General features: G+C 33.3%; 1 long non-coding RNA gene across 1 annotated transcript in view; it reads left to right on the top strand.

Moving 5' to 3' along the window:
• The window catches only part of LOC118195337 (uncharacterized), a 116,486-nt gene extending 103,463 nt beyond the window's left edge, over positions 1-13,023 (top strand). The window contains exons 2-3 of the long non-coding RNA XR_015041683.1: positions 2,537-2,570; positions 12,869-13,023. This is a non-coding gene — a long non-coding RNA (uncharacterized LOC118195337). The remainder of the gene's footprint in view (positions 1-2,536; positions 2,571-12,868) is intronic.
• The last annotated feature ends 2,106 nt before the right edge of the window (positions 13,024-15,129 follow it).

The raw sequence follows: 15,129 nt of genomic DNA, 5'->3' as shown, positions 1-15,129 counted from the left end.
CAATTGATTTCTACTCGAAACATTTGAAAAATTTATAATAGTCTAAAGAACAAAGTAATTTTCAGTATTAAAACCAGAATCGACGAAATACTAAACATTGAGATTGACAACTTCTACAATTCGATTCAGAGAATCATACTTGAACATTAAGTTAAAATTTTGTAGCTCCTTCATGGCTAATCCTCCACTATACACAGAACTCTGAAAGGGAATTAAGTTGTAGAACTCACCTTTGATGTTACCATGATGTTGAAAGAAGAAGTATGCTCAACAAGAAATCTGAGCAGCTTATATACACTTGAGTAGAAGACTGAAACCAGGTCAATTGGCTCTAACAAGCAGAAAGAAGTTTGATAATTCGGTAAGTTTAAGCCTTCTAAATGAGACAAAATTTTTTTTCTCTATTTCAAAATGCATATTATCCGTTTTTAAGAGGATGTGCTTTCACGTGAGTGTCTGGTTGACAAGACACGCAATTATTCTAAAATTGTGTGTGCATATTTACTATTTTTTCTTTGTGAAAATCATTTCTTGAAGGAATTTTTTTTAAATATTTAGTTTTTGTTGAAGTAACCAATTTTTATGAAAGTAGTGTCTCCCCGTCAAATAAAATTAGGCATCATGCTATAATATTAAATGGATGAACTGAAATTGCATTAAAATTAGTTCTTCATTGTGCATGGAATTTTTAGGTGTTTATCTGAAAATAGTTATTCTCATGCTTAAAGCTGTTTTAAATGCTCTACGTGTAAGATATATGGAAATTACAGGAGTATGTGGAACTTTATTAATACGATGGCATACGCTAATTACATTTTACTCTATGTTGAGTAGGATTTATCTTATGAATTACGGCTGTTTTTGACGAACGATGTATAATTGGACAAGCAATGTAAATTATTATTTTATTTGTATTTCTTTTCAAATGCTGTCCAGTTTATTACTATTTAAATTAAATATTTAGTGCTAGATTTATGTTAATTTCATTGGGAAACTCTATTTCGAAAGAAAATGCCTCGAGTCCCTCCTCTTAATGAAACAACATAACAACTTAAAAAAAAAAATATTTATGTCAATATATTTAAAATTTTCTATAACATAAGTACTGGCAAGATAAACGTTTTCGCAATTTTAAATTCATATAACTATATTTACTAGCATATTCCTAATATAAAAGTTATGGTTAAGAGTGCATTGTGGTAATAAAAGAAATACACTGAAAATAGTAAATGTTGCTGAACGTCTTTGAAATATAGAATACATTGCATGTAATCCTACGTACGTTTTTAATGTTAAGTTTTTTGATCATTAAACTCAAAAGTGATATATACATAGATATACACATATAGAAACATCGTATACACCCCAAAAATTTTTTAAAGTAGGAACTTTTATCTCAAACCTCAAATAGAGAAGGATAAAGAAGGATGTTTTAGAAAATTGTACAGTATTTTTCTATTTTTATATGTATATTTTTCTTGACTTTACTTTTATTAGTAGAGGGCCTACTATATTCTAGTCGTCATAATAAGCCCATGAAGAAGACATTTTACGTTTTTAAACTTTGCTTCTTATTTTTTCCCTTTCTTTTACACATTCTATTTATAAAAAAATTAAAAATTTCTTACAGGAGTTTAATTAACCTTTTAGAAGATTTCTAACTCGCCATCGCCAGTTTGTTTCGCCATTGAAGCCAAACTGGCACTGCTGTACGTCCTTTTTGAAGATAACGTTTCTGTTCTTTGTTTCGAAATTTGTAGTTTGATTTCAGTATTCTCTGTTAATTTCTTGTATATTTTGTATTTTTACATTTTTAGTTCAATTATTTTCAATTTCAATCTTATTTTCTGTGAAAACATTTACTTAATTATTGGAATTTTTTTATTTGGTTGTGTTTAATATATTTCTTTAACGGATTGCTTCTTCGTTATTTTACTAGTATTTTTGTATTACAATTTTATACTAGACTTATATATACATTTCAATTATAAATTCAGCGAAAAGTGTCTAATTAATTTCTTTTGCTTGATATGCCATTGGATTTCTTACACTCGTTGGGGAGGGATTTAAAATTTTCGGATGAATTGTTATAATTAAATAATTTACAATGGCTCATCAGATAATTTTGGATAACAAAAACGCAGTGGTTTTCATACGGGGGGGGAGTCAGTTGAGATTGATGTACTCTTGTTCTCTTAATAACACTATATAAAATTTGATTGCATTCCTCTTCCTTTGTATGTATTTTTTGTTGTTCTTGTGTTTTTTTGAGGTTTTAGTATTTTACATTTCTTTAATTCTTCCGATTTTGGTTAATTTTACATATTTATAGGGAATTTTGAAATTTACTTGCATTGAATTTCATATTTTTGGATTTTTTTTTGTGGAATTTGTTCAAATTTCTTACTTTTTGTCTATACTGATTAATTTTCAGTAATACTGCGCAGAAATAACTTAGGACAATTTAGTTTTTAAATAAAAAATTGTGATTATGCATTATATATATAGTAATTTTAGTTTCTCGATTTGTTTTTAGATCTAATATTAGTAAAAGAAAAGAAAGTATTCAAGTAAGTAAGCTTTTCTTCTATACATTAGTATTTTTTATTGTTTTGTTAATAACTGATAAAAATAATTCACTTACTACCAGTTTTCATATAATTTTCTGTTTTTTTAATGAAATAATATATTTTTTTAATGATATATGTTTTGTGTGCAATCACAATTTTGCATGAAAAATATTTGACCGGCAAAGGGTAATTCTTGTATGACGTCTTGGTTGATATAGTAGTTAGCGATGCTGGCTACTGCATCGTTGAGCCCGGGGTAGATTAAGATAAAGGCTGGGACGTTGTAAGTGTATAGTGTCTTTGCGGCATGGGGGCAACTTAAAATATACGCTGAGCATAAAGCCATCTGAAGTGTATGGTAATGGAAGAAGACTGGTAAACCCTCGGATTCTTTAATCGCAGGGCTGTCCTTCAAAATTAGGACGGAACTAGGCAAAATATTAATCTCACCCATAACATGTTCAAAACTCAGTTAAAGGCAGACGCATACCTGCGTTCCTCGCCACAGTAAAATTCATGGACTTCAGATGTTACTATGAAACAAATGACATAAGTCATACCAGCAATTGGAATAAGTGAAATTGCAGAATATGTGTATTTTTAATAATTAAATATATCAAACTATCAAAATTATTTTCATTTTATTAAATTACTTTAAGAACGAAAATAGAATGTGAAAAGATTTGAGTAAATTCTAGAAAACAACCCCTAATCTCTTGAAAAACGTTTCTAAAAATAAATTTACGTGCCTTTTAGCAATTTACGTAAATTTCTCAAAATCTAATCAAATAACGATATTAATTATTTAAATAACACGTCAATTGTTAAAATTAGGTATACTTATATTGGGTTGGTCCATAAGTTTTTTTTTTTTTTTTTTTTTTTTTTTTTTTTTTTTTTGCCTAGGAGGACTATTAATTTCGTTTTGGCATTTTGCGTTCAAATGCTGGTTAAATGCTGGTTCACTTTTCAAATTGGTGCCACCAAATATTGGAGCCCTGTATTATATTTAAAGAAATTAAATAATGAAGAATCTGCATAAATGTATGTATGTTTCTCGCATACATACCAACGTTTACTGCATCGTTGCACCTCGCATACATACCAACGGTTTCTGCACAATGCGAGAAACCGGTGCTAAAGCCATCAAATTTTGAATAATGTACTTTTCCACCTGAATATGGGCATCTGGAAGCCCAAATTTGGAATTAAGAAATGACGAAAGAGAGAACAACAAACTAACCAGGGTATTCTCTATTGGTATTTATAACTTCTCCCCAACGTTCAACAAGCTGTTCAATGCCTCGACGGTAGAAATAGCTTAAACCAATTTTGAGCCTTATTAGACATCGCTTTTTCGCCATGCACTTCATAAATCTCTTGAGCAGCTTCTGCGGCCTTTAGCACCTCAATTAAACGCGAAAAAGCAGAAGATGCCGAAAATGCTCTTTTTTGTCGAATTGACGCTTCCTTTTAATAACATGCAAAGAACGAAAATATCAGCATAAAAAAACTAAACACACTATTTTGTAGAGCACGACAATTCTCTATGGAGTACATAAAACTCATTTCCCCAAACATTTTATTTTTCAAGCAAAATTTTAATTTAAAAATTTTTAATTTAAAAAAAAGACAGGATTTACTGGCCAACCGAATACAATTTTGCAAATGGCTGCAAAATATGTTTGCGACCTGAAATCAACGCAAATTAAAACTTTGTTATTTTCATAACTTTTTAAAATGCGTGAAAAGCTCATTTTATGAAAGCACTTCGCGAATCAAGTTGCAGTGAAACTGATTTTGACACTCTGTTTTTGGTCTAACATATTATATTCTGTTTCTTCTTGAACAATTTGTGAAGCCATCCGTCCGAAAAGTTGCTTTCTCCCAATTATGTTTATTTTCTGCTCGACTTCTTATGCTTCCTGTATTAGCACGTCTGCTGACAGTAAATCCCTCGGGAGTGGGTTAAAGACTTCGGAATCATGTCTTCAAAACTAAAATACTTTTATATTTGCAGTCTTTTTATTAACTGTAATCTAAGTCAGATGAATAGTGTTTACATATTGCAGCGCTTTCACTTTTACTCATCGACTTCATTGGAAAATGCAAATCTCAACGTCTAGTTAACTAATTTCTCTTCAACAAACGCTCAACATTCATTGATCTTGGAATTTTCGATGAGTCAGCGCTGGTTTGTGCACTATATATTGATCTGCAAAAGAGAAATTCATAAATTCAGAAACAGCGTAACTTAAGAGTGTTTCTTTCACGCTTTTCGCACATTTCGTTCTTATATTTCATCCTTACTAGTTTACCAAAAGGGAAGAAATTTATTCTTTTAAAATTTATAAATGCTGATTTTTTAATTTTTATTTTGTTATATTATAAGTCGATTTTAAGACTCTAACGGTTAATGAGATTAAAACCAACACCGAGAAATGGGACACAAATATTTATTCTTTTTCTTTTCACAAAACAATAGGATGCACAATATTACTTTATTATACCAATATCTATTTCTCTTTTCGGGACCTTACTTCAAATTTCATCTACCGAATGCAGAAAAACAGAAAGTTGCTGTTTTTGGTATGATATCAGTGAAAATATGCTTCACGTGTATCAACTGCACGCTTCATATATTATTGTCTGACGTGTTACAGCAAGTTTGGGAATCAGATGACCGTATTTATCTGAAAAGAAGGGGCAATCAGTCACAGCGACACCACCTCGGTAGATAAAGGTAGTACAGAAGTCTTTGCCTCCAAAGATGCACCACATCGGAATAAATCTCAAGAGACTAAACTGTAGTAAGCTACATTTCATGTGATCATTTCATATTATTCGAAAACGACTGTATGTAGGCAAATATTTCTGGTCATGTGATTTCTGGAGTAGGAACGTTCCATGACCTTATAAAGAAAGCGCGTTAAATGAATAATAAAAGTAAATATTAATCATATTAAGGGTAGATAGAAAGGAGGAGTTAATTGAGTAATGGATTCTCCTCAGTGAAAACAAATGGGTTTATTTGACTTGGTTTATTTGATTATGGCAAAGTACGTAAGGGCGCCTGTGTAGTATCTTCATTAGCATTAAATGAAACGAATTATGATGAGAGTAACTCTGAAGGAAAAATTTCGGAAAAATGAAATAATAATTAGTCTGTTTATGAAGAAATTTGTTAAATCTAGAACCAGTAAGGAATTCAAATAATATTAAATCTATATATAGGTTATATGATGCAATTGAAACTGCAGCTAGAAATTTAGAAGCGCAAGGTGTTACGAAATATTCATTTGGTCAGTTATTACTATCGGTGTTGTTAAAGCTATTCCAGAAGAATTCCTACTGGAATTTAATTGAAGTAAAAAAACCAAATGAGGAAATTCATGCATCAGCCTTGTTGGACTTCATAAAACGTGAAATTGATTGGCATGAAATGTCAGGTTTATTGAAGCATGAGAAAAGAAATACCTTGCCTCCACGCTTAGAACATGCTAAATCTGATTTTACAATAAAAGGTTGCATAGAAATGCTCCAAAGTTTAATATTTCTGCCAGTTTTAATACTTTTGTTAATCGCGCATGCATCTTTTATGAAGAGGCCCATAATTCCTTTTCTTATGATAAAAGCTTTAAAGAAAAAAACTGATGTGGTCACCACAGGAATTCCTTGTACGGTCTGCATATTTCACAAGTGCACATCTGCGTAGCCACCGAGGGAGTGGCTTTTAGGATGGACGAATGGGCATCCAGTAATATTTCTATCATGTTATATGATCTTTCGTGTGCTTTAAGACTTAAAAAAGAAAATATTCTGCCACGCAATTTTCTGTAATAAAATAATTAAAGCATCGTCGATTTCTTTTGAAAATTTTCATTGCGAAGTTAGATCAAATACCTATAGGCAATTTCGAAGATTTCACTGCCTGGCTAAAAGAATTTTAAATAAACAAAACACACGTTGGAGTCTCAGCAAAACTATCAGTCTGAAATATTACTTAATAAGTGGTAAATAAGATGACGAAAGAAATATGTTATAAACATCTAAACCCAAATGCTATCTTTACATAAAACTAAGCATATGAAAAAAATATTTACACCAATAATATATGTAAATAGAAGTCAGCACTTTTATTGCAGTCTATATGAAAAAGATGTTCTATAATAATAGCCAATGCAGAATCTTATTCAAAGTGAACTTTCCCAATTTTTCATTTGTATAAATTTAATGTGTTAAATTTCACGTTTAATAACTGCTCACTCTTATGTTTTGTCTGCACAAGAAATACTCATCATACAGAATAAATTTATTTTATTCACAACGAATATATTCAATTTATTCACAACGAATATATTCAATTTATTCACATATAACTTTTAATGTTAACAATGGATATACTCAGGTCATATGCAATATGTATTCTGAATCTTACACTTTAAAAATCAAAAGAATGCAAGCATTCAAATAAGAAAACACTAGATTCATTGTAACACTTCCCGCCTTTCTCAGCTCAATTAAAATAAAACTTTACACTTCTGAATTCTTTTAATCCACAGGTGTTAATAAATGCATAATATTCGAGGCTAATTGTACCTTGAGTCATTTCCTCAAAAGCGATAATATGCAGTGAACATCAATCCAAATGTTAATGCGTGATAAAAATCGTGAAAGTGAAATGTCAGCGATTAATTAAACTCATAAAACGAAAGCACTACGGGATTTTGTACTATTACACCATACATTTATAATTGCGAAACAAATACAAATTAAAACGTAAACAACATACGCTCACATGCACGAAGATTTAGCGTCACAAGACCAATAGAAGCTCATTGGTCCATTTTCGAAACTCCTCCCTCAGTGGCTACGTTGATGTGCACTTGTGAAATATGCGTACGGTCTCGTAATTATACACACTTATGCCGCATTTCATTTAAACTTATTTTCCCGAATTTCATTAAAGTTATATTTCTAATTCAAACAATTCAGTTCTGACTTTGCGGTAAGGCAAAAATACAAAAAACCCAAAAATGTAAAAATGATGCGTAAAATTTGTAAAACAAAGAAAAACTTAAAACATCAAATACAGTAAAAAAAAATTATAATTAAAATCAACATTTCTACGCAAGAACAAGCAATCCGACCAGCGGCAGGAAAACAAGTGCATATAATTCATATATATATACTGGGCGTTTCAGCAAAGAGGTTACAAACTTTTAGGATATATAGAGTACACCTAGACGATGGAGAAACACATACAAAGAATTTCTCCCGCCTTCTTAACGTGCCTTCGTGGTGTAGTGGTCTGCACTCTAGGCGCTTATTTCAGAGGTCCGCGGTTCGATTCCCGGCGAAGGCGTTGCTCATTTTTCATTTCTCCTGTTTCTAAAAGTACCTAATGTCTCTACAGTGGCTCCCGAACTAAAAACGTGGTGGATGATGATTCTCCACGCCCAGGATTTGGCGATTGGGTCCCCCTAAACCCCAGTCGCTCTTTAAAGGGGGGTATATAAAGTATTTCTCCCGCCTTCTTGGCGTGCCTTCGCGGTGTAGTGGTCTGCACGCTGGGCGCATGTTCCAGAAGTTCGTGGTTCGATTCCCAAAGGCGTTGTTTATTTTCAATTTTTTTTGCTTCCAATTAGCCTAATGTCTCTACACACATGGCAATGCATGATCGAAAACGCATTCCTGGAGCGCTAGTGATATATATATACACACGTTTGGTACGGCCGATTGCAACCAAAAAGTTACATGTTCTATGTACAAAATTTCGACGTTGTGAGTTAACTTGTTTTTGATTTATGTGAGAAACTTGCGTGCATACGTGCGTACAGACATCACGAAAAAAACTCTTAAATTTAATTCATTTTAAACCTATTTTACAACAAGCTTCGGAAAAAGAGTCCTTTATTCTGTCCGTACGTACAGATGTCACGTAAAAACATCGTTTAAATGAATTTGAGAACGTTTGAAATAAATATTTTTGTTGAAATATGATACCCGAAATTATTCGCGATTACAATACTTCCTTTACTTCGTACAAGGAAGTAAAACAACATACTGTGTAGCGAAATAACGAAGTAAAATGTAACGAAGATAGATGCTTTATTTCTTTTCGAATATATGACATCTAGAAATTCTGTAGGAATAAAACTAATTGTTTAAAATGCCAGTTTATATTGCATCATGAGTCACTCTGCACGAATAGTTTAAGATGTAACAAAAGACGAACGTAAAAAAATTATATGAAAACAATGAAAAAAAATTCCTTAGAGGGAAATGAAAAACAAAAGTCCCCTAAAAACGCACTCTTTCTATTATTCCATGTAATAACTCTTATAAAAAAAATGCTTAAATTACAAACATGCTTAGTGTTGGCTGATTATGACGGTAGATGTGAGTTGACTAATTTAATTTTTGATTATGATGCTACACGAAGTTTTGCTCATATTAGTGCAGTGAAGCGTGTCATAAATTAGCGGAATGTTGTCAAAATTTATCTTTCAAATGCAAAGTAAAAGAACAAAATAAAAATTAGCTGTCTCGTCACTGACGCTGCGCAAATATTCGCACCATCAAAACAAATACCGAAAATGATGAATGAGCGCGGATTGTTAATTGCTTGTTTAGCTGGAAGAAACGTTGGAATTTTAATAGGTGTTGATTATTATTGGAAAATGGTAAGGGGGAAATGATTCAGCTAGGGAAGTAAATTTTTGCGATTTCTAATATCTTTGGATGGTTCTCGGTTGGCCTTCAAGATCAAGAGAACGGAATAGTTTCTCGGAAATACTGCAATAGTGAGCTTTTCTTTTTGCGTAACCGATTCATTGAATCCGATAAGAACTTTCGATTTGATGGGCTTTACCGATGGCTTGCGATTTCTCATGAGAAAAAAGGAATGATTAAGAGCTTCGAAAGACGAATAGGGTTTAGATGCTACTATTTTGGCTTATTATGGAAATCGGAAGCAGGACAATTATAAAATAATTTCTAAATAGCATTAAAGGGATTTGAAAATCTCAAAAATAGATTTAGTAGAAATCCTAAGATTTTATCAGTAGTATCAATTCGTAATTGAGGAACAAAGGAGGAAGGGTATAGTTGAGAACTGTTCGCAGAAAATAACCGAATCATCGTATTTTATGCCGCACATGGAAATAATAAAAACCCAAGGAAACTAGAAGCTGTAGGCTTTTTTATTGTACCAGATATTCTAGAGTTAAAGGTGTAAATTCCTTAAATTATTTTCTAAACATTGAACATAATTTGATCCCAAAGGTTTAGGACATAATTATGAAATTTCGTAAATATGAAACTGGTTTCAGCCGAGGCAAAGCTAAGACCTTTTTAATGATAGTAATCTTGAAAAAGGATAGGGATTATTTAAAAATTTTTGGGTTCGGAGATAATAAAAGTCTTTCATTCGGGCTTTGGTCTAGTCCAGCAATTTTAGCGCTGAGGATAAAATTGCACATTAAAATATATAAAGACGCAAATCATGAAATTTATGAAATATTAGATTTCTCGTTATATGCAGACACTTTTTACTACGGTGCAGATACTATTGAAGATGCATGTCGATTATCCTCAAACGCGGTTAAGATTTTGAAAGAAGCCGAGAGGAATCTTATAAAATTAAGGTCAAATTCCGAGGAACTGAATTTGTGGTGGATTGAAAATGGTTGCAATCTAGAGTTAACTAAAGGTTCAAAATTTTGGGGCATGATCTGGAGCCCCAAAACAGACAAGATCAGAATTAGTTGCGAGTTTTTAGGAAAATTATCATAAGACTGTGTTGAGGCTACAAAAAGAACTATTCTCCAAATGGTGGCCAGTGTTTACGTTTCCATAGATGTGTTTCTATATTTTTTGATGAAAACGAAATTCATCTTACAAAATATTTGGGCATTACGTGTGAACTGGGATGATACTCTTCCATTAGAATAAATCAGGAATGGTTTCACTGGCGAGCAGAATTAAAGGTGTTTGGAGACTTTTTCTCTTCAGATAAATTATTTTGACAGTTGTGAAGAATCTACTGTTAGTCTCCATGTATTCGCTGACGGTAGCCTTAAAGCGTACGGCGCTGTAGGATATTTTAGCTACCTTGATTCAAAAAATAACATTTGCACTAGTTTCGTTGCGGTTAAAGGTCGCGTGGCTCTATTCAAGACTGTGACTCTTCCTCGTTTGGAATTGATGGCTGCTTTGTAAAGTGCCAAATTATTTACGTATTTAACATATTTGTTTCCTTAACTTTGCCATTACAGTTCTTTGGAGTGGCATCCTTATAGATATCTACTGGATAAAGGAAAGTGCTAGAAACTGGAAGTTCTTTGTGTCAAACAGAGTTTCTTAGCTTCCGTCACTCACGGATCCTAAATGGTGGTTTCACTTCAATAAGAAAGAAAACTCTGCTGACTTATTATTTCACTGAGGAAGTGCTTTAAACATTGTAAGAAGTTCCCTTTGTTATAGCTAGTACTCGCACGAGAAAGTGTTTGGCCAGTAAATTAAGATATCGACAATGCGAGCGTTCAGAACGAAACAAGGGAGCAAACTTCTTTTTAAGTTTCTATTCAAGTAATATAAATTTCAGAATTACTAGATTTACCCGAATCTGAAAGCTGTTAAAAGTGCATCGGGTTAAAAGTGTATCGGCTAACCTATCTTATCCCGTTTATAAACAATATCAAACGAAGTTCAGTGAACTTAAGAGGTCCATTAAGTTTTGTTAAGTTAGAGAGCTGAGCTCTACTGAGTGAAAGTTATGCAGCAAAAACACTTTGCGAAAGAGATTCTAGACCTTTCAAGATCTTTTAGATAAGATATCTACAGTTTATTTTCTTGAGCCAGAATTGGATACCCATGGTCTTCTGCGTTTAAAAGGGCAGACGTCAGTTCTGCGATCTTGATTTCGGAGAAAAACATCCATGGTTATTACCTTATAAAGATAAATATAGTGAGTTATTAGTCTTATAAAGTTTCATAATAAACTGCTTATATTAACTAACTGAAGTTGAAGCTACCGTTGCTCAAATTAGAGCAAAGGTTTGGATTATAAAAGAAAAGGAACCGTTGCTCAAATTAGAGCAATGGTTTGGATTATAAAAGGAATTCCAATTCGTCAAATTCATGAAATCCATGTTAAATAAGTGATTTTCGCAAAGAACAGCAAGGGATAATCATTATCTGCTATTATTACATGTGCTACTACTCGAGCCTTACACTTATCCCTTCTGTGAGCGCAGAGAACTTTATGCTTGAATTCTGCAGATTTATTTCTCGTTACTGATTGTACTCAACGATGGACTCGGACAATACCAAGACATTCAAGTGCGCTGATTTCGAGTTGCGAAACATCTTGAAGTGTATTCAATGTCAATCTGTACAAAATTTGTTTTCCTCCCACGGTATAAAATGGAAATGTATTGTTGAAAAAAGTAGAATTGTGGGAGGGTTCCAAGAGACGCGTTTTAGAACTATCAAAACTTGTGCAAGAAAAATAGTTAGGCGTTCTAGTCTCTGTCTGAATGAGCTAGAAACGGTTTTCGTTGAAAGTGAAGCCATAACTAATTCAAGGGCCATAACATGCATCTACGATGATCTTTCAGGGCCCTCACCACTAAATCCTACTCTTTTCTTAATTGGTAAACTTTTATTTTCTCTTCCAGTTACAAGAGTGTGCAGAGAAGACCTGATTGGGTCTAGCCATTCCTTCATCAAAAAGTATAAACATTAATAAACCTCGTTAGACCATTTTCGGAATCGCTAGAGAAAGCATTATTTGTTTTATTTAAGGTCTATGAATTTATGTCCACCTAGTAAAGTGTTCGGTCAGTTTAAAGTTGATGATATTGTTTTTGTATATAACGACCGCTTACCTAGGAATCTGGCGACAACAGGTAAGATAATAGAAATTCATCTAAGCAGACATAGTCAGGTTCGCTCCTGTCTCATAAAAACTCGAACAAGTAACGTAGAGAGACAGTAATTAGTAGTGAAGAGAAACTGTGTAATAATCTAATTTAGTTGCTTTACATATATATAGTTTTCTGAGTATCTTTATTGATTGTTATTAAACGTTCTATGTTGAATGATTATTGCGAATTTTGATTTCAGTGTAATTTATTCATGTTTTATTCATGTTTAGTAATTAAACTGTAAGTTGATTTAATGTATTTAAACATTACTTGATTGTTATTTGCTATTTCATGTGTTTAAATAATATTTAAAATTTTATGATTTAGCAATATTGATTTATTACGTACTTGGTTTGTTGAAAATAGAGAATGTGGATGGCGCTACTTTGCAGAGGAAGCATGTAAGGAACGAAAAGGCAGCCGAGTATCGGTTCGTTAAGCAGTATGATTCCTATGAAAGTTGGTCCACCTTGTAATAGAAAATGTACATATGTATATATAAAACGATGTAATAAATGATAAAAAACAATTTGATGCTTTGTTTTTTGTTTTGCTGGTCGCCTCGTACTTTCCTGTTTTATGTATGCGGCTCGAAAAGATTTTTTTTACATTTCTTGCAAACGAAAATTATAGATGATCTGCGCTGTAGCAAAATTTTAAATTTCTCAGATGCACGTAAAAACTCATGTTTCATATGTCATCTACAGATTTTTGACGATACTGGCACAACTATTAAAATAAGATCCTTTCCATATGCACGGATGTGCATATTCGATCATGTGTGTCATGCGCATTCGAGAAATGTTGTACTTCTGTAGTTATATCGATGAGTCGCAGTTTTGATAGTCGATTATTTTAATTCCAAATGCATACCGTATTTTCTTGCCTATTTTTCACCCTAGAATTTTATCGCCAGGTTCTGAAAATTTAAAAAGTATATTTGCATAACTTTCCTCTTCCTCAGTATACTTACTTACTACTAGCTGAGTTGCTGTGTACCGCCTGTTATATGACCGTTAGCCTTTGTACTCAATTTATCAATTGGTGGAGCATTCTATTGTCGCTATAGCTAGCCAAGAATCTTTATAGAATATTAAAATTTGTAGCGGAATTTATAAAGTTACTTCGGAAGATGGGTATTTGTGAACTATGGTTATTAAAGAGACCATGTCAAGACTTTAATTGTACGGAATGGTATACTTAAAATTTAAATTGCTTTTATATTTTCGCAATTCATTGCCAAGTAGTCTATGAGAGTTTTAAGTTTGTTTCGTAGTACCTTGTAAGGATCCTAAGTTTTACTAACGTTTATTTTATTTTAAATCTTTACTATCACTTCTTATTTTCTACTTCCGGCCAGAATTAAAAGCTTTAACTTATTTATGCAAAATTGTCTTGCTAACGCCAAGTACTTAAGTTGTGGATTTTTGCCAAGCAACAGAGAGGAAGGAGTTATTAGAAGCAGGCCGCTTGCCATAGTAGTTTTACTCTGTTGCTGGTTGCCTTCAAGGCCAGAGGTTTAATCCTCTTGATAATTTTAAACGTATCGTAGTTTTAGCAGTTCTCTGTACTACATACGGATTTTTGTTAAATAAAGGCCAATCTTAAAGTTAGGCACTTGTATATTAATCCAAAGTTAGTTTAGTTAGAGTTTTAGTTAGTAGTTTTATATTCTTACGTTCAGACCACAAGTGGTTGGTCTCTGTATTCCGAAGTTCCGGAAATCTCTGGAAGGATAGAAAAATAAAGGGTTTCGTATACCCTTCCTGGGTGTATTGTCTACTTCGCAATTTATTGAACATAGCTTGAGTAAGCTCCCTGTTCCGAGTCAGGACAGTTCATGTTTCCAAGGCAAGTAAAGAGGAACACAAGTCCTGATAGTGGCGCCCGACGAAGAAGAATAAACATGGCCGAGTTTCAAGGAGAACCTGTGGTGCCTGCAGAAGGGGATCAGAATCCAGAAATGCCAGCTGCCGCCCTGGAAGGATTTGGTTACATCGTCCAGACCATGCGCGCATCGATGAAACCAGAAGCAACATTCAATGGAAACTCACCGGTAACCAGTTTTTTGGAAAAATTGGATGACCACTTCATGCTGTATCCAGTCCATGAATTCCAGAAAGTCACCTTAGCTACCAGCGCTTTGAGGGGCCAAGCGCTTAATTGGTTCAAATGTATAGGCAGAAACCTCTTGGGTCAAGCGGGAAGCCCCACCTATACTTAGGAAGATTTCAAGACTGCCTTAGTAAAAGCCTTCCCTGTCGTAACAAATCGTTCCAAATTAGAAGCGGAACTCTTCAGCATATACCAGCAGCGAATTGAAAATCTCTCAAGCTTTATTTTAAGAAAAATTCACATCTTTAAACTCTTGTATGGAAGCCGTCCGGATCCTGAGATAATCCAAGTGATTTTGCCGAGGTTACTTCCCCAAGTACAAGACTTTATTGAATTAAGGAATCCGACTACACTGGAAAAGGTATTTGAGCTAGCAATCCAGTTTGAAAGTAGAAGAACGGCGGACATTGAAAGAAGACGGCAGTATAAGCAACGAAGCCAATTTGGTGCGCCAAGACCACAGCAAAGGCAAGAACACGGCTACGGAAGCAAATCGAATCAGTGGACAAGGA

The sequence above is a fragment of the Stegodyphus dumicola genome, chromosome 6 (genome assembly GCF_044657685.1).
Source record: "Stegodyphus dumicola isolate Sdum_Otavi_A_Nest chromosome 6, ASM4465768v1".
Classification (NCBI taxonomy): Eukaryota; Metazoa; Arthropoda; class Arachnida; order Araneae; family Eresidae; genus Stegodyphus; species Stegodyphus dumicola.
Note: the sequence above shows the minus strand (reverse complement) of the source record. Positions and strands in the feature narration are given on the sequence as shown.